Source organism: Pterocles gutturalis, unplaced genomic scaffold, assembly GCF_000699245.1.
Source record: "Pterocles gutturalis isolate BGI_N339 unplaced genomic scaffold, ASM69924v1 scaffold4261, whole genome shotgun sequence".
NCBI classification, from domain to species: domain Eukaryota; kingdom Metazoa; phylum Chordata; class Aves; order Pterocliformes; family Pteroclidae; genus Pterocles; species Pterocles gutturalis.
Window position 1 is genome coordinate 15,072 of NW_010105298.1, and position 20,562 is coordinate 35,633.

Consider the following 20,562-nt stretch of genomic DNA (forward strand, 5'->3'; position numbering starts at 1 on the left):
GGTTAGGATGGGAGAAAAATTTCTCTTTTAGTTTTAGGTCTGAGCTTATCTCTGGCTCTCAGCTGAGACACCTATGGGATGTTTTAGCCTAGTGAGGTACCTAAGCAATTTGTGAAGATCATTTCTCCAAGGAGAAGTCATCTTAGTCTCTTCAGCCCATGCCTACCAAATGTGAGGGGAAAAAAAGTAGAAAAATAAAACTTTCCAACATAAGGTTACATATGTCTTTCTCTAGTCCCAGTTTAAACAGTCTAAACACACTTCTGTGATGATCAGTTTCCCCAGTACATTTTCAATGGCTACCCTTTGGTAATGTAATTGTGGACTATATTACACAGCTGAATAGGAAAGCTCCAAGAAGTTCTTAAGCCATGAGGAGATACACATGCATTTAATTTTTCTGCTACAAAATAATCTTTTATTATTTTATTATTTAGCAAGTGCTCCCCTCCCCCCTCCCTTTTTGTCCTGCCAAACCCAGCAGAGATTTCTCTCCTACCTGTCATATATTGTCCCTTACCCGGTACCTCCTAAGAAAGAGGACTGAACAGGTCTATGGATGCAGCTGTGCTGGCGGGGAGCATTGCCTGTAGCCAGCTGTGCCCCTGTGTTCCTCGACAGCTCCCCCGCAGGGCAGACACCCAGGGGGCTGCCCCAGCCCCTGCCCCTGGCAAGGCCGTGAGGGGAGCCAGGGGAGCTGGACTGTAAAGTTCACTGGATGGAAGACCATGGGCATCAGACTGCCTTGTCCTCTGGCCCTGTGGTTTGCAGCAATATTCATATTCCCTCTGGTTTTCTGCATTTGAAAGGAAGATAGCAGTTTTTACCATCAACAAAGTAATGGGAAGGGACTTCCAGTATGTCAAAATTATTTCCAATTCATGCTCTATTGCCTTCCTTCTTAGAATCAAAAGACAAAGAATGGATGCTAAACATAATAAAAAATAAAGGACTACCTCACAGATTGCTAGAAATTAGAATTACTGAAAGTCTGAGAATAAAAGATATCCATTCTCCCCCAATAATAAAAGGCTATAATAAAGTAAATATCCAGAAACTATGAGAGCTGCAACTGTAAGTTGAGAACACTGTTAGAAGAAATGCCATTAGGAAACAAATCCAAACATTATTCTCTGATGTCTGGATACAACTCAAAGCACCTTGAAATTACATGCAGTATTTTGGCATTATTAAGCATAGTTTTAATTATACCTGAGTTCTATTCAGTCACACTTAGACTTATCCAGGATGGATTAAAATGCATATTTATTTTAAAACATAGCCCATTCTGACATGTAAAGACAATCTCAAAGGCAGCTCACAATAACATCTATTCCCTTTTTGTATTAGAGTCCTCCCTACTAGTTACAGTTTTCATTGCCTCCCACAACCAAGTCTTTTCCTTTCCTTAAAGAAGTAGAAGGAACCTGTTTTCCCTAGGATGTAGCTTTCAAAGCAGCTTTGTCCATGACTGCTGCCTCCTTCCAGGACGTCGAGCATGAGGGCTCTGGAGTTCATGTTCAAAGCCTGATCTCCAGCTTTTTCACTGGAATGGCCTCCAAGCTGCACTCAAATGTCCATGCAGCCTATTGCTCTGGCGTGTCCTCCTGGATTTCTGACTCAGTTGTGACACAAGCGGAAGAGGACCACAAGCTGCTTTTTCTGAGCCTCCACACCTCTTGGGTACTGGCTCCAGCCCTAGTTCCTCAGATAAGGCCACAAGTTCCACTGGAAAGGAGATCCCCTGGAAAATCTTGTTTGCGTGGCAGCTTTAGAAAGCTGCATCTCCACTGCATGGACAAGAGAGACTGTAAAGAAAGGGAAGGCACTGGTCATCGGTGTTTAAAGCTGCACCTAGGACTTATGACCTTTAAATCAGAAAAGAAAGATAGATCTGAGCAATCATGTTTTGGCTCCTCTATGGCTCACCGGTAAGATTTCAGGATCACTGAGGAAGTGATAGGCACTTAAAAAGTAACTTGGGCCCACAGGAAAGAACTGTTTTCCTGTAAAAGCAACTCAGTTGTCATTAAAACCCAGGATGGCACAAGTTGAAGTGCCGGAGGCTGTTGCAAATGGATAGAGGAAAACAGGGAGAGAGGGTTTGAAAAAGCTTCAAATATCCATCTCAAATTATGTTTTAGACACCTCACTAGACAGTGTAACAAGAGCTGATAAAATGTACAGAATAATTTTTTACTAAATGAAATGTTACCTTTTAAAGAACTTCTGTTCAAAAATACCTTGTCTAATCAATGTAATAATTTCCATAAAAGTATTAAAAGTGTACTGAAAATAAAAATTTACAGTGAGCTGTTATTACAAAGCCTAATTTTAGCAATTTTGGAATTCGCAACTCAAAAAACTCATTAGAAGAATAAAACAATTTAGTTCAAAAAGGAGAAGAAGATGAGTCCGGAAAGTCTGAAAAAAGCTGCAGTCAATTAAAAGAGAAGTTTGTTGCCTCTAGATTGTTATTAGCTTTTCCAGTGATCCATATTTTAAACCCCTGCAGTTACTCATGAACAAGCTCTATTTGAAGATAGCACTTCTGTCATTAAACAGTTTTAATTAAATATGGTGTTTTTCATTGTTTATTTTCTAATAGAGCTCAAATTGTGATCTGCTTCTGTCTCTGATAGAAGTCATTAGGAGTCTTAACCATTGTCTCAAGTGAAATTAGTATTGAGTGTCAAGAGCCTGACCAGTGTCATACTAAGCTCAAACTCTCTTTGATTTCCATAAGTTTTGGACCAGAATCTATTGCTTGTATGAACGTATTGCCCTCTGTTGGTCAGATATGTCTCATAGAGCATCATCACAGAAGACAGGTAAGGTAAAAATTAAGATTTTTGTGTTGTAGTAGAATCAGGCTGGAGACAATCCCAGTGTCTAATCTCACTGAAATGGAGCCTCCTTCTTCTTCCCCATAAAAGCTGACCCCAAGTTTTGGCCCTACATCAAGTACCAAGAGAAGACATTTGGGGGAGAGGACCAAGTAGCTCAGTGTTTTTTTTCTTTTTCCTGCGTAAGGGCCCAAGAGAAATCCAGTCTCTTTCTGACCCACAAGCATAGGAAGAAAACAGAAAGGTGACTGCCATAACCTCCCCCACCCATACAGACATAGAAGCATTAGAGTGCAGCCAGGCTTACTGCCCTCCTCCTCCAGCAGCGTGGGTGGTGGCAATTGTCCCCAGAGCGGGGGGACCTTGGAGATAAAACTAATTGTTAGCGTTTCTCAGAGCTTCTTCACCTGAGACATGTCAGAGAAACATCACTGCTCCAGGCACAGCTTCAAACTTTTCTGTGTAACCACAGGAGCTAAAATCCATCATGTTGGCAATGAGGCGTGAGGGTCTGACGTAACCGTGTAAGCGCAGATCTGTGGACAAGCATCCAAAGCCTATATGTGGAAAATGAAGATGTTTCTGATTGCAGACCTCAAACAAAGAGAACAGTGTGCATAAGATAAGCATTTTTTAATTTCCTTATATTTTGGTAACTGGCACACAGAACTATTGTCTCTCAGCCATCTGAATGAGCTCTAAAAATAAAATGTTTTTTTAAAACATCACTGAACTTCCAGAGCACAAGGCAAAAGGAATTATGTTATTCATAGTGAAAATATAGTATTTTGAGAGCATACAACCCTCAGTGTCTGAGGAAAATCAGGAGGTAGCAGACATACCTTTCCTTGCTTGAAATTCACATAAACTCAGTTTTTCTGGGAATATGTTCAGCACATAAGAACTGTGTAAATTTATATCTCCTGTACATTAAGACCAACCAGTCTTTCCAGTTATCTGCAGTGGTCTTTTAAGAATGTTTAAAATGGCATATAATTTTAATAACAGGCTTCCACAATCCGCTTTTACAGTCTTCCATATACACCCTAATTTGGCTAGAACTTCTCCCTGGTTTTAGAGGCTTGAAACTGTTACAGCTACAGCTGTAAGGTGCCTCAGCACATTTCTTGAGGACAGGGAAAATTTTATCCATCTCTGATTATTTTATTTTTTTCTGCCTGGACCTGCCAGGGCTAATTGCAATACAAAAAGTCCATGCAGGACAGCTCTGGATGAAAAAGTAATACAGAGAAAAGTAAGAAACAGCTCACCACAGTGAACTCCAACTCCAGTTAGGTCTCTGAAGATAATGGCATGAGCTCTCTCTTGCACAACATACCCCTAACTTGTTTAAGTGTACCGTCACTACTAAACAATCATTTGCATTTATTATTATTACTCAACTCAAAGGCTAATGCCAAGCTGTCTGAGGGAAGGAAAGTACATGGTGTATTTTTTAAAAATCCTCAGTTTGATTGGAGTTTTCTGTTTTCCTTTGGTTTTCTCTTTTTTTTTTTTTTTAAGCTCTTTTCTAAGAAAAGGAAAGCAGGGGATTTACTGAAGGCAAGGCAAGTCGGTTAGTTATGAGTCACCTTCATGACTTATAAAGGGTCTCAAGTTGTTTGGAGCGGGCTTTCTTCACCTAACTTGTGCTGCAGGGATATCAGGCGACCAGCCAGACCAACAGACCTCTGTGGCAACTGCTCCTGCCTCAGCTTCTTTTTTTCATTTTTTGTTTGGCTTATTTCTCTCTCTCTCTCTCCCTCTCCCTCTCTCTCTTCAGAAGAAAAAAACACAACCCAAGCTCAGTGATCACGGTTAACCTGTGAGATGGAACAAAGGAAGTCTGTGGCCTTGCTGCATTGGTTTTGCTTGCATCTCTGTGTAAAGAAACTGCCTCATAGCAGGTAGGTTTTTCAGTTTGGTTCTTTGGCTTTTTTGTTTATTTTTGTGTGTGTTCTTTCTTTTTAAATTAGGAGTTCGTATGTTACAGGAGATAGGAGCAGGCCAAGGGAAGGGGCCCTAGGGCAGGGTTTAGAAGAGTCAGAGAGGCTGAACTTCAAACATTTGCACACATGCAGAAACACTCAGGCAGGCACCCTTATGGAAACATGCCTTCAGCCATCCAGAACCACACATGGCCAACTAGTCTCGAGTGAATACAAACCCAGTCCCCCTGCTGTCTTTGGATTCACTTTTGTAGGTGGCTACACCTCACATAACTGATGGGACAGCACACAGGAGAAAGGTGTTTGCAGACAACTAAGAGGATATGGGGGATGCACGCTGCTTTTTAGCTCCTGTGCTCCTCCTTTTTTTTTTGTTTTGAGATGAATAGTTTAGAAGACAATACAATATGGAATATAATTTCTACAGTGTTTCAGTTATCTATTTGGAAGACATTTATGACTAATCTGCAGCTATTCTCTTGCCTAGCGCTTGATAGAGACATAGCAAGGTGGGGAAAAGTAACAGTACAGACAGCTTGACTTACTTAATTTTGGCCATACAAATAGTTTTGGACATGGGGCAAGATCTGGTCATCATTTCATAAATAAGCAACAGAGAAATGCCTTTTTTAAAGTATACCCATTACACTTGCATTATTTAGTTATGGTTTGGTTTAATTCTCTTTAAAATGAAGATATTTAAAATGCCCTTATAAGAACATTTCATAACTTTCTTGAAATATATGTCCATACTGACAAAACAGGAGCTCCATGCTCAGCACTGATACTGCCTGGTGAAAAATCTAAGGTTTAATCTGGTCATAAAAATTTTCTCTGAACTTAAATTTGGCAGCCAATATCTAAAATTAATCATTTATTTTATTAGATTTTTAATATGGTGATTTTTAATTTACAAAGCAACGAGCAAAATAGCTGAAATATAGTATTTAGAAAAAAAAAAAAATCCAGAGACCTGATCCACAAAGTGAAACAGAGATACAGCAGAGAAAACCTGCTTCTATCCACATACACATCTTCAGAGGTCTTCCAGTACCTTAAGTAAGAGATTTGAGTTAAATATTTTTCTAAGTGTTTTAAATAGAATAGCTTTACTTTCTGAGGAATTAGAGGAGAACAGAGGACTTTAAATCCTCCTGAAAATGTGAATAGGGTACCTGAAAGTGAATGTCTGGTGTACTGCTTATGTGTAATGGCCTTTTGTAGGTGATTAAAAGAATTATAGAATGTGCTAATTATATTAACCTTCATTCTTTTTCAAAGCTAGATTTCTGATATTCAAGGGTAAAAACATCTCTGAAACTGGTACATTTCACTTTGTTCTTATTTTTTACAAGAAGGATTTTTTTCATGACTGCAGAGGAAGACAAGTTCAAAAGCCACTGTCATATACTATACAAAATTTTAGTTTTGACAAATAAAAGGAAATAGGCATCTCCAGAGGGCAATTTGCAACATTCTAAGAAAGATATAAAATAGGTGAAGCACATTACCCTTTGGCTAGTGCCCACTTCTCCTTCTGTCTGGTGAATGTTAAGGGAAGATACGCAGATAGACAGCATAGACTGAAACCTAATTTTTCTATAGATGCATTCGGGTGATGTGAGTCTCACCTCATGTCCCCTACAAAGCTATCCACACAGTCTGCTTGCTGGCACACCTCTTTCAAGACCCTGAAGATCCTTCAAGTTTTTTCTTCCAGAATCAGGCCTTTAATTTATTTTCAATGGGTAATCTGACATTGTGCTTGTGAGCTATGTCTCATTTATAAGCAGGTAAATGGAAATAAAAGACTGGGCCTCACCAGGTCTGTTTCAAAGCCTACTGTGGTCAGTGTAAGCCTCTGTTCTTTAACTTCAAACCATCAGGCTTGGGATCTATCCCAGTCGGATTCCTCCAACATGACTGTGAGTGTACATACTCATGTGCACGAGTGCTGCAGATCTCTCGCCTTGGTGAATTGCCTTTTCTCCCTCACACCCTTCCACTGAAAAGGGGCTCTCTAACAGAGGTGATTGCACAACCCTAAGAAGCTTCAGATGAGCCTCCCCAAAAGGCAAAGTTCTAGATTTTTTCTGCTGTTTGGACAACACCTTTTGTCTTTTCTAAATTGGCTACCAAATATTGCAGAGTTGGAATTACTTTCCTAATCTGCATGTGGTCATAAAAAATTTATATTGGGAAGTAGTATCAAAGCTGGCATGTCCTCTTGCTACCAATTCAAAGACAGAAGGTTGAGTTTTACTACAGGTTCATGACAAAGAATCCTGTCTAGTTGACCAATAGTAAATAAGAATTTGGTAATTTGGACTAGAGAGGCAAAACTGGCAAATAATCATATAACTAGACTAACAAGCTGGAAGCTTCTAGTCCATCAGTGGACTGGTGTAAGTCCACTCAGACCCCTGAGGCACTGTAAAATGATGTACAAACGTACAGGTGGGGAAATGAGCACTTGTCATACTTAAACTAAGTAGTTTGAACTGTACTTGTCGTACTCCTTCTGAAGGGAATCTGAATATAGACTATGATATGGAGGAACTGATTAACCATTGATATTTCACTGACCAAAGAAAATCCTAGGTTAAAAGACAATGAGCTACCTACACTTGAGCAGACTTTTTAAATGCCTCGATAGCTCATAGATTTTTTTAAAATATATGAAATACAAAAAGAGCTATGAATATGATGTACATTCTCACACATTTTGGAAGACAGATTGCAAAGTAAAATGACTGTAATGTGTAAACTTGCTAGTCAACATTTTTTTTTCAGTAATGACATAGGTCTCTAAGATCTCAATGAGTTGCATTAATATTGCAACAGAAATGAAGATAAACATTGTCACATACTGAGGAAATCACAAAGAGAAAAATTAAGTACATGTGCATATGTGTTATACAAGAACAGATAAAATCTTGTCAGTGTTTACTAATTTTACTGTTGTTTTTATTGCTTATAGTTCAACCTAAGTCATCCAGCCTCTCAGTTTATCCCAACTGCCTCACAGGCTCTTCAGAAAGCACTGGCAGACTTCTTGAAGCTGTCAGAGCAGAAGTTGACCTTTAGGAGATATTTGAAATAGGAGAAAGGAACTGTGGAGAAAAAATGTTTGTCTGAAGGAGGGTGGTCTATAAAGAAGTATGAGGAAAACTAGTCTAGAATAGACCTTTTCAGTTGGAAGGGACCTACAATGACCTTCTAGTCCAACTGCCTGACCACTTCAAGGCTGACCGAAAGTTAAAGCATGTTATGAAGAGCATTGTCCAGATGTCTCTTTAATACTGACAGGCTGAGGGCATCGATCACCTCCAGGAAGCCTGTTCCAAGCACATGAATTACAGTGAGGAACATGGCTGGTGGAATAGGTCACTTTTGTATGGTATCGACAGAAAAGGTGGTCGTAAGAATTGAATGCGAATGGAGAATAACTGAAGCAGAGGTGACACTGGAGGAAAAACTACGTGTTGCAGTTTATATGTCTTAAGTCAAATGTCACTAGTTAGAAGTCCAGAGGGACATCTCAGAACAGGCAGTCAATGATTAAATGAAGGCTAAAAATACAAAGACTGGTCTGTAGTCACAGAGGTGGGAGGAGAACCAAGAAAGAAGAGCCACAAAAGGGCAAGGTGGGACAACATTTTCCTGTATGTCTGACTGTCAAACAGGGATAAAATAATCAAAGCGTAGAGCATCTAGCCTAAAGATCCATTCTGATATGGTCAGCTTCTGTAGAGCCAATGAAAACAGATATGAAGTTTGAAAATGAAATTAAAACACACACCTTTCTGAGGTCGCTACAACTGATGAAGGAACAGAAAAGCAGATGAGTGGTTGGGACCTGATGACCCGAGATGAGTAGATAAGATAGGAAGAATAAATGTGTTATTCTGATGTTAATAACTGAAGAAAGAGAGAGTGCTGGAAAGAGGAAGAGGGAAATCACACCACACATCTTATGAGCTTTTTCTTTTTTAATGTTGCAAGGGAAATAATAGGGGATTTTATTTTATTATATTTAAGCATGAGTAGATGGTCATTATTTCCATTGATGGCAAGACCAGATTTTTAGAGCTGTGTGAGAGACAGGCAGCAATATATGTATTTGTTCATGTAATGGAAACCTGACAACTGTACAAAAGGCTGTTAAGAAAGGTTCAGCAAGAGGAAACATATGTCATTTCTCACCACTTCCTGATAAAGCATGTTTCTTTTTTCTGCCCTTAGCACACAGAAGCAAAACAGTTTGCAGCATTGGAGATGCTATGCAGCTTTTAAACCCAAAATTAAAACACCAGGGTGCCAGTCTAGGAAAAACTGTTTCATTACATAAATCCAAGATCACGGGAGTAGAAAAGCACCAAAAACAAAGGCTTGCCTGTCGTTATGGCTACCCACTTACCCACTTTTGCCTAGAAGGGCTGGCTCTGGAGTAAAGCTGCAGAGACCAAACGCTGCCTGAAGTCTCTCGCTTCCCTTACTGCTCAACAGTAATACTGGAAGTAAGCTCATGCAAGTACAGCACTCATTCAGCTTCTTTAGAGAAACAACTATTAGACCTATTCAAGTGATCCATTTCAAAAACATCCCTTCTTCAAGACTGAACGCAGGAGAAGGGAGACTGAAGAGGAAAGCACCATCAACCACAAATGGCTGCTGCAAACCACAGATAAAAATATTCTCTTTTTTAGCAAAACCCATAGGAGTTTCTGGCAAACCCTAGAAAGATATGAAAGAATTAGGTTTGGGAAGCATGGTATAAAGAATAGCAACCTGGAATACATTTAAAAGAGTGCAAATTTACAAACATCTTCTACAAATATTCTTGGGGCAACAGACTTGGAGGTGACAGAAGCTTCTTTTAGCAAAGCTTTTCTCCAACTGCCTAGTGTGATCCTTATCCAAAGCTTAATGAAGGCAAATTTAGTGTTCCCACAAGAGGAACAGATGTTTTGCATCAAGCTTTTCATAAAAATGTATGCCCACTGGGTGACAGCAAGTGAATAAGGAGTCAGGGACTTAGAGACATTGAAATAAAATAACTGAATCAGAGAATAATTTAGGTTGGAAGGGATCTCTGAAATCCAAATCCCTGCTCAAAGCTGGTTCAATCCACAATAAATTCTGATAAGACAATAACCTTCTATTGACAGAATTAATTTGTTTGCTTTCTTTCTAAAAACAAATAGAGGAAACTAACATCTTAACTTGCATTTCTCATCCTCCTCCCCTGAACTGCACCCCTCACCCTCCACACACATACCACATATACACACACGACATTTAGGAGTATTCATGTACAGGTTTAGAAACTGTTCACTTCATTGCCCACAAATGCAAATGTGACACCACAGGTCTCAGTGTCTGACTTCAGTAGGAGTTTAGCCTGAACACTCAACAGAGCTCTGAATCATCATTTTAAATTTGAGGTTTGGAAATTTCTAAACCACTTTTTTCTGCCTACCAAAATTTTATATTCATCTTGGAATTTTTGTTTGCCACTTACATATCACAACCATGTACTTGGCTGGTTTCGTTTAGAGTGGCACAAAGTGAAAGGTAATTTCCCTAAAATCTCTAAATTAGATCACAGTCTTACTATGACATTTTAACTTCCTCTTAAAACATGTGTTAGTAAGAGTAGGGAAGTTATAAAAGTACGTAAGTTTCTTTAAATTTACATACAAAAATTATCTCCAAAATTGCGTCTTATATATATTGTCTCGTTTCCCATACTGTTTTTCTTGTTACTTGTTTCTTAAACAACAGTAAAAGTAAAAAGCAGTTACTGGGAGACCAAACAGAAAGCAAACAAGATACAACCATTTCTGAGCTCTGCCCAGGAACCGTTACCTTACTTCAGAAGGATGGAGAAAGGACAATATATTTCAATCAAGACATACCTAGCAGAGAACTAACCGGGCATTGCTTAGGCCTTTGTAAACCTGCTTGGAATGACTGTCTCATCTATTCCATCCTTATTACCAATGTAAGTAACTGAAAATTGTAAACAAATTTCAGATAATTGGCTATATAATGAGGATTCTCTAACCTTTCTTCTACTGAGTGCATTTCTAATTCATTATGTGATTTCTTTGCAGATTTTTGAAATATTTTGTAGAATTACTGATTTCTAAAACTGTGTTTTCCTTCTTAGTTTTCAGGAGAGAGCTCATAATAGGCTGAAAGAAGTAAAAAAAAAAAAAAAAAAAAAAAAAAAAAAAAAAAAAATTTTTTTTTTGCAAAAAAAAATATTCAGCACTTTGATTTTATGGTCAAAGCATCAGTAACTGGTTAATATTAAGAAGTAATTAGCAAAAAATGTACTGTTCAACAGATAATTATAATAATTAATCTTATTCTAGCCTACTGGAACAAGGGTGTAGGAGCCCTGTGTATGGATCCTAGACCAGCCACATCTGTCTAACAGGTTTTCTCTCTGCTCAGTGCTCATTTATTCCAGAATCCAACGGAATAATCACAAACCCTGCATACTCATAAAACTATGATTATTTCTTAGCTCTGTTTCTTACATCCTGTTAAACAGTCAGCTCTCTGGATAGGCATTTTGTCTTATTTAAGAAAAAAATAAACCCTACTCATTTTTGCTTTTGTTTATCTTGGATTCTTAACATTTTGAGGAACTTGGCTGATATTAGAAGTTTTCATTAACTGATATCTAAAGGGATACAAAATCAAGCAAAATCGTGCTACAATCTGTATTCCTTCTTCTCTATGCAAGTAAAGCAGCACAAAAAAAATTCAATAAGCAGAATGATGGAAGTCCTTCAGAGAAGAATAGTGAATGTACTCTAGTTCTCTTATAAAAGTAGCTAAAACAATTGCACGTTTGACTGTTTTTAAATGTACAGCAGATGGTTCCTGTGTATTTAACTACAATCCTTTTTCCTCTGATGTCTGTCCTTTCTCTGACATGATTTTTTTATATGCCTTTCTGTCTTTTTTTTTTTTTTTAGGTATATCAAGGGGAAAAAAACTATGGTTTCAGTTCTTTGTGTCTCATACTCCAGTCTCTGGAGTTCTTCTGTAGGCTGTATGTTGTTAATGCTAATCGTGATAGGGGTTTTTACCTCTGACTGACTCCTACATATTAGCATTAACACTGTATCATGCCTCTTACCAGAATTCACACGGAACAAACTGCTGCTGTGGGAGGAGAACAGAAATCATGAATCAGTCAGTCCTATGCTGGGAAAACCTCCATTCTACATGTAAAAAGACAAGTTGTTCTGCATAGAGGCATGCTTGCTAGAATGTTTGCTAGGTTTAGAGTCACTGGAAAAAGTAGGGAAAAAAGCAGCTTTGTGTATCAATAAGTCCTTACTAGGATGTAGAATGTGTAACATTTTGAGTAGAACAACCTGTTTTTCATTTTGTTTTATTGCTTTTCAGTTCTTCTGGCTTTGCTTCCCACACAAATATTTCATTTCTTCATTTTATTTAGGAAAGAAAAATGATGAATTAAACTTTTGGCCTATATAACTGAGCACTCTATTCATTTCTATAGGAGTTTATTATATGTGAGAGAAAAACTGACAGAAAATGTTTCTCTGAGATTTTATTCTCAAGTTCATTAGAAGAAATGGGCCAATGGGTCATTAGATGAAAATGAAAATATATTTATTTTACTTTAGGGATACCAGTGCATTACAAACTTTTAGAAGAAGTCTCAGGAAACTTCAGAGAAATAGGAAAGCATTGTTATATTTATTTTGTGGAAGGTCAAAATAGATACTGAATAGTCACAGTCACAAAAACTGAGTGACAGGGCCAGTCTTTAAAAATCTGTCTTTTGCTCTGATTAAATCTACTTAATTCATAGTTTAGTTATGGAACATTAATTTTATAGGGGAGAAGAAGGGAGGAAAAAAAATCTCAAAGTACTCACCATTAATTAAGAAATAAGGTTAATGTTTGTGCTGTATCGATACGTATACCCTTCTCTGTTCACAGTGTTTTGATTGTGAACCCCCAGCACGAGGAATGATTACAGAACACCTCGAGACCGCAGACACTTATGAATCAATGGTCTCACATATAAAACAGTCTCACATAAGAACAGGCTCTCTGAATGTGATTTTTCCACTCAGACAGAACTGCTACAGGGCATAAATATTTTCCAAACCAAGCTGTAATTTCAGTGGCTCCCCCAGGGATGCATACAGCCAGGGGCCATAGCCATCAAAAAGCAAAATACAGCTTCATCCCTTCCAAAGTCAGAGCCATAGCTCTGAGAGGTGGTTCGCAATGTGGTGAAGGACATTTTGTTAAAGAAAAGCATATTCCTATTCATTTTGCATTTTGCATTTCAAATATCTTTGAAAGTGGGGAGGAAATTGTGGCAAAAGAGAGGAGGAAAGTAAATAGAAATTCCCCTTTCTTGGCACTAGGGTGAAACAGTGAAGCACAGTCGGATTTCCCTCTCCATTTGAGGCAAGGTTTGGCAGTATCAGTTCTCTTACTGAAGCCAAGGTTGTCCCCAAGCCCCTAGGCGCAGGGAAGTCCCAGGCTCACAGGTCACTGCTGCTTGTCTTCTCCATGATGCTGTTCCCAGTAACTGGCAGCAAGCCCGGCACTGCCCTGATGCGGTCGCAGTACTTACAGAGCACCCAGCTGCATGACTGACATAGCAAATTTTAAAGCTAAGATTGCTGTGAAATGCAGAAAGCTAGAGATGCTGTTGAGCTTGTCTCCACAATTTAAATTCCCCCGTGGGATGTATAGATTAAAGTGAAGTATTAATTAAGTGATTACATTTATTATGTCAATTGTGCTCACAAAAGAAAGATGTTAACATGATCCTTTCCTTGGTTCCTCATTGCATTTGAATAAGTCTCATTTACCACACAGCACCTCAAGCCTGCAACCATTAAGAGATTTTTTTCTCTTCTTCAAAGGCTTTAATTAACATCAGAGCAGCGTTACCTGGTGTACAGTACCATCCTCAGTGCTTTTAAATGACACAGTACTGAAACAGTGACCAGCTGTGACTTCCTTACTCCACCCCACCTTTCCACTCCCCAGCCTGGACTTCCTATTTCTGTCCCATATAGACACATGCAAATAGAAGGTACATTAAGGACAAAAATGGGTCTTGCCACTCACCACTTGTGATTCATAGTCATGCTATAAAAATCAAATGTATGTTCTGCTACATTTTCTCTCTTTAAAATGCAAGTTGAGTGACCTGCAAACTCAAGAAAAAATAGCAGACATAAATATGGTCATTAGACCACTTATATGTATTTTTTCTGCATAGCTGATTCCCCAGAAAAGCAGGCATATTCAGTTGTAGATGTTATAATAGCAGATATTAAAAGAATAGGTTTTCTTTTTACTCTGAAAAAATGTTAATGCTGTCCATGACTGGGGTTAAATCTTGTAAAAGACCACAGCATGATAGCATTACCATTTTCAGATGGTTGGTGTTCTTCAAAAAATCTCCACTGCCAACTCTTCCCGTCAAACTCCTCTATGATATTGAGATCCTATGCCTGGACACCTTAAAAAACTAATAAAATAAATGTAGCTACACTAATAAGTTCACTGGCTTCAAATACAGCAAAGTACTGTGATAAACTGAGAGACATAGCATTAGATAAGTTACCAAACAGCAGTAAGAGATTATTTCTTGACAGAGGTTAAAATAGAAAGAGAAGCTCATTTTGGCTGCTGTCATAAAAGGACTCAACATCTACTGATGATTGAGCGTTTTCATCACTTGCATGTGTTTAATTTCCTAGGGAAGAGTTTCACTTCCTTGGTAAGAAAAAAATAGTGTCTTGACACTTAATTCCTTCTATTATGAAGGAAGTCAGACTAGATTATAATTGCCTTTTCTATCTCCAAAATCCATGATAACATGGATTACAGAATATTTCTTTGGAAAAACTATTTTGCTTGGTCAGATAATGTGTATACAAAGTTGGAACTGACTCAGCTCAATCTTGCTACTGCCACCTCAAGACACTATGTAGCTTCAATCTTGGTACAGTTTCCTTTTTGGTTAAACCCAATAAATAAAAGAGAAGGCTCAAGAGTCATAAGCTCAGTAAAATTTCTGCAATTTGGAAAAGTTTCAACTCTCTTTCAAACAAGAAGTAGAAGAGGAACAACTTGAATGTGAGAAGCCATAGAGCTAGTAGTGAGATGTGCAACAAGAAAGCAAGCTTCAGTTCCTGCCTTTTTCCCTGTGATCATAGAATTATAGAATAGTTTGGGTTGGAAGACACCTTTGAAGACCATCTAATCCACACACCAGGACTTGGGCAGAGCCATCTTTCACTATATCAGGTTGCTCAAAGCCCCATCCAACCTGCCCTTGAACAGTTGCTGGGTTGGGATACTCAACTTCTCTGGGCAACCTGTTCCAGTCTCTCACCACCTCCATCATAAAAAAAAAAAAATATATTCCTTATTTATTCCTTATCAGAATCTGGCCAGTGTCACCTTCTGTTTATGTATGTTGGCCCAAATCACCCTGCCCTCCCCTTTCTCCACCATCTGTGTTTAGCAGTATGGTGTCTTCCTACATTCTTCCTTACCTTAAAAGCTCTGCACTTTTTTTACTGGATGAATACAGTAAAAAATGCCTCTTTAAACCTGAAAAGGAACTTAAGAAAAAGGAGAAATAGTTAAGGAGGGGACTTTGCTTAATCTTGCAGCCTCTTTTGGCCATCTACCCTCCCCTAATCCCTGTAACCTCTGGAATAGAGAAATAAAAGTATCTACTTTCCTATGTCTTTTTGAACCAACCTATGGTGGTCTCTTTTGGCTATTTCCAAAAATATAGAAATTGTAAATTACAGAAATGGCCCTGAGCTCAAGAAGCAGATCTCCCTGTCACTCCATGGCTGCCACGAGCACTGAGCGCTGTTTCTATTTGTTCTCATGCTCATAGAATCATAGAACCGTTTGGGTTGGAAGGGACCTTAAAGATCACCGAGTTCCAACCCCTCTGCCATAGGCAGGGACACCTAGGTTGCTCAAAACCCCATCCAGCCTCGCCTTGAACACCTCCAGGGATGGGGCATCCACAACTTCCGTGGGCAACCTGTTCCAGTGTCTCACCACCCTCACCGTAAAATATTTCCTCCTAATATCGAATCTAAATCTACTCTCAGCTTAAAACCATTACCCCTCGTCCTATCACTACACTCCCTGATAAAGAGTGCCTTCCCATCGCTCTTGTAGGCCCCCTGTAAGTACTGGAAGGCTGCTCTAAGGTCTCCCCAGAGCCTTCTCCAGGCTGAACAACCCCAACTGTCTCAGCCTGTCCTTGTATGGGAGGTGCTCCAGCCCTCTGACCACCTTTGTGGCCCTCATCTGGACTCGCTCCAACAGGTCTATGCCCTTCCCATGTTGGGGCCCCCAGACCCTCCAGGTGGGGTCTTATGAGAGCGGAGTAGAGGGAGAGAATCACCTCTCTCAACCTGCTGGTCACGCTGCTGTTGATGCAGCCCAGAACACGGTTGGCTTTCTGGGCTGCAAGTGCACACTGCTGGCTCATGTTCAGCTTTTCATCTACCAACACCCCCAAGTCCTTCTCCTCAGGGATGCTCTCAATCCATTTTCCTCCCAGCCAGTATTTGTGCTTGGGATTTCCCCAACCCACATGCAGGACCTTGCGCTTGGCCTTGGGGAACTTAGAATCATAGAATCACAGAAAGGTTTGGGTTGGAAGGGACCTTAAAGATCGTTGAGTTCCAACCCCCTGCCATGGGTGGTTGCGGGGACCAGGTTGCTCCCACTAGACCAGGTTGCTCAAAGCCTCATCCAGCCTGGCCTTGAACACCTCCAGGGATGGGGCATCCACAAAACAACACTGGTCCCACTACCGACCCCTGCGGAACATCACTTGTCACAATTCTCCACTTGGACGTTGAGCCATTGACCACAACTCTTTGAGTGTGACCATCCAGCCAACTCCTTATCCAGTGGGTGGTCCTACTGTCAAATCCATCTCTTCAATATAGAAACAAGGATGTCATGCAGGACCGTGTCAAACGCTTTGCACAAATCCAGGTAGATGATGTCTGTTGCTCCTCCCTTATGCATCAACACTGTAACCCCACCACAGAAGGCAACGAAGTTTGTCAAGCATGATTTGCCCTTAGTGAAGCCATGTTGGCTGTCACCAATCACCTCCTTATTTTCCATCTGCCTTAGCATAGCTTCCAGGAGGATCTGCTCCATGATCTTGCACAGAGATGAGACTGACTGGCCTATACTTTTCCAGGTCTTCCTTTTTTCCCTTTTTAAAAATGGGGGCTATGTTTCCCCTTTTCCAGTCAGTAGGAACTTCCCAACTGCCAGGACTTCTCGAATACGATGAATAGTGGCTTACCAACTGCATCTCCCAGTTTACTTAGGACCTGCAAATCCATTTCATCAGGTCCCATGGACTTGTGCACCTTCGGGTGCCTTAGATGGTCTCAAACCTAATCTTCTCCTACAGTGGGCGGTTCTTCATTCTCCCAGACCCTGCCTTTTCCTGCTGTGACTTGGCTGGTGTGGCTTCAGCACTTGTCAGTGAAGACTGAGGCAAAGAAGTCGTTGTGTACCGCAGCATTCTCCATATCTGAGATAACCAGGTGTCCCATTTCCTGCTGGAGAGGACCCACATTTTCCCTTGTCTTCCTTTTATCACCAATGTACTTATAGAGAATTTTCTTGTTTGCCTTCATGTCCCTAGACAGATTTAATTCTATTAGGGCTTTACATTTCCTAACCTGATCCCTGGCTGCTCAGATAATTTCACTGTATTCCCCCTAGGCCACCTGTCCTTGCTTCAGGCTTCCTTTTTTCGTTTGAGTTTGTCCAGGAGCTCCCTGTTTATCCATGCAGGCCTCCTGGCATTTTTGCCTGACTTTGTCTTTGTTGGGATGCATCACTCCTGAGCTTGGAGTAGGTGATCCTTAACCAGCTTTCCTGGCCCCGCTTCCCTGCAAGGCTTTATCCCTCGGTACACTAACAAGCAGATCCCTGAAGAACCCGAAGTCTGCTCTCCTGAAGTCCAGGGTAGTCAGTTTGCTGTGTGCTCTCCTCGCTAATCCCTAAGGATTTTGAACTTTGCCATTTCATGGTAACTGAAGCCCAGGCTGCCCTTGAGCTTCACGTTTCCACCAGCCTTTCCTTGTTGGTGAGAACAAGGTCCAACATAGCACCTCTCCCATCCAAGAAATGTTAACGACTTTTTTTCTAGTAGTGGCATCACTTCATACAGGTTGGGTAAGGAGTATTCAGAAAACCTTATGATTAATCCTCCGAAGATGTTTCCCCATGCAAGTGTGGCTCTGAATCCCTCTCTGGCAGAATAGAAAATCCAATCTACATCTCTAACTTATTTGGAAAGTGCTGTCACCCCCACACTGCTGGTAAGAAAAAAGTGGACACTACCCAATAGTCTCTTAACTGCTACTGTCTTTTGCAAGAATCTAGTGCTTTTCAAAGATGTCCTCCAGATCCATCTCTCCCAAAGGAAGACCTGCCTTCCGGAGCCCACATAAGCCAAGATGTGAGCAAGCACCACGTTCTGCAGAAGTTTGAGCTTCCACCTTTATACACAGACCTCTGGGGAAAGAGGGGAAGTTTAATCTCGTGTAAACTTCAGCCAGCAGCCCTCAACAACCCTGTTTTCGTAACATAGTTCTGCACTTGCAGAAGTCCCTTCCACGGGGTTTCACCCATGTCCCCGTAGGGCAACCCTCTTGCTTCTCTCCCGACAGTAAGGCAGCACCTCTCCTCCCCACACCACTGCTCCCACCTAGTGGTACAAGCTCCGCGGGTTCTCCTGCACCCACTTGTCATAGTAAAGGTCAGGAAAGGGAAATTCCCTTTCCAGATTTTTCAGCACAGCTATATGCCTTTCAAATTGTTTCTTACACTGAGCGCTACAACAACAACAAAACAAAACAAAACAAAACAAGCACCATTAAATTCCTGTTAGAACATTTCCTAAAGGGAAGGACCACTCTCACCTTCCTCTGCAGGTGGTGGAATCCAGGAGGAATTCTAAACTGGATTCCCAAATACAGGGCAGACATCAGGAGACCGCGTGGGTTGGTGAAGTAACTGGTTTAGATTTAAACCAGGCCACCCAGAGCAGTTCCCACTGTGGTCTTGGGTTAACCAGAGAATGCAGGTATCTACAAAAACACCAGCAAATTTTGTGTTCCTCAAGACAGAAACCAATGCCTGCTTTTCAGTAACACCAGAGGAACAGGTCCAAAGCCAAAGTACACTCTGGAAGGTTAGGTTTAAAAGAAACACAGATACTTGAATTTCCACACAAAGATCATTTATAGTCTTAAGAAAATATATAGAATGTGTGAGTGCACTTTTAAGGGAAACCTTGAACCAAGAATCTTATTTTAAAAAATAAGCATCTGATACCATTATAAAAAGTCCTCTTCAACATTAATAAAGAGGAAAAAAAAATTCTTTTTCAAGTAGCCTGAAAAGGCATGGGCTATGCTTTAAAGATGTGTTGTGCATTTAACAGGAAATTAAACCAGAGGTCATAGCCTGTTATCATACTGAAGGACTCCAAACTTCATTGTATGCCAGTAAATTTGACTACCTAAGGATTGCAATAAGCACAGAAATGCATAGGAGCAAACATATTTTAATACATACCTTAAGCAGAATTCTGCAATTTCACCAAAAACTACTTTTACCACTTGCATTTCTCCTGTGCTCTGACACATTCAACATTTACATACTTATTATTTAGTTCCATTAAGCTAGTTAAGATTTCCTTACCTAAATGTATTTTACTCAACTGCTACCCTGCTCTTACAAAACTATAGTGTCAGTTGATGAGAAAGCAAGTGATGCAGTTAATGGTAAAAATAGTAATTTGGATAAAATTCAGCAAAAATATTTGCATTTCAAATAGTAACAAATATCTCTTCTGGTATAATGAGAACAGCTCTATTCAGCTAGGGATGAAAATACAAAATGTCAGAAAACATCATCTAACAAAAACCCCTTGTGAGATTTAATTGAAGTCACCATATTTAAACATCAAAGAATGAAAATGCATAATAAATCTTACTACACTGGGGATGCAAGTAATAGACTACGTTCCTGGTACTGTTCTGGAAAATGATCTTTAACTGCAGAAACTAAACTCAAAGAACTTTTCAGCTTTTACATTCTGCTGTTTTTGTATTAGTAAAGCAATGGCAATTACACAGTGGTCTACTGAATGGAGTCTTTTGGACCAGAAACACAATAGAGCATCTAATTCCAATTCTGACAGAAAATCAAAATGAGTAAAATAATTATCTTTGGTAACTCTTTATGGGTTTCTGAAAGGTTTTTTTTTTCTTTTTTCCTTTTTTTTTTTTGTAATGTACTATTTGCCTCAACTTTCTATTGCAGTAGGCAAAGAACTCAATGGAATTTCATCAGGAAGTTCTCCAGCAAAAACCAGATTAGGTCAGAAATTAGAAAGAAATACTTTCTTCATGGAAGACCAAACAAGGGGTCTTGAAATTATATCAAGATAAAAGGGATGGCCTTCCAGCTGCCAATTCAACTACAGTCTATAGGCCAAAATGTTCTAATCACAGAGGACAACATACAGATGCATACAATCATTGTCGAGATAAGGACAAGGGTAACTTGCAAGACAGGTTATAGCAAATAAAACATTATCTTCCCCCCTCCACCTTTTTAAAGGGAAATTTTTGAAGTGGACTGAAATGTCTGATAATGGTTTT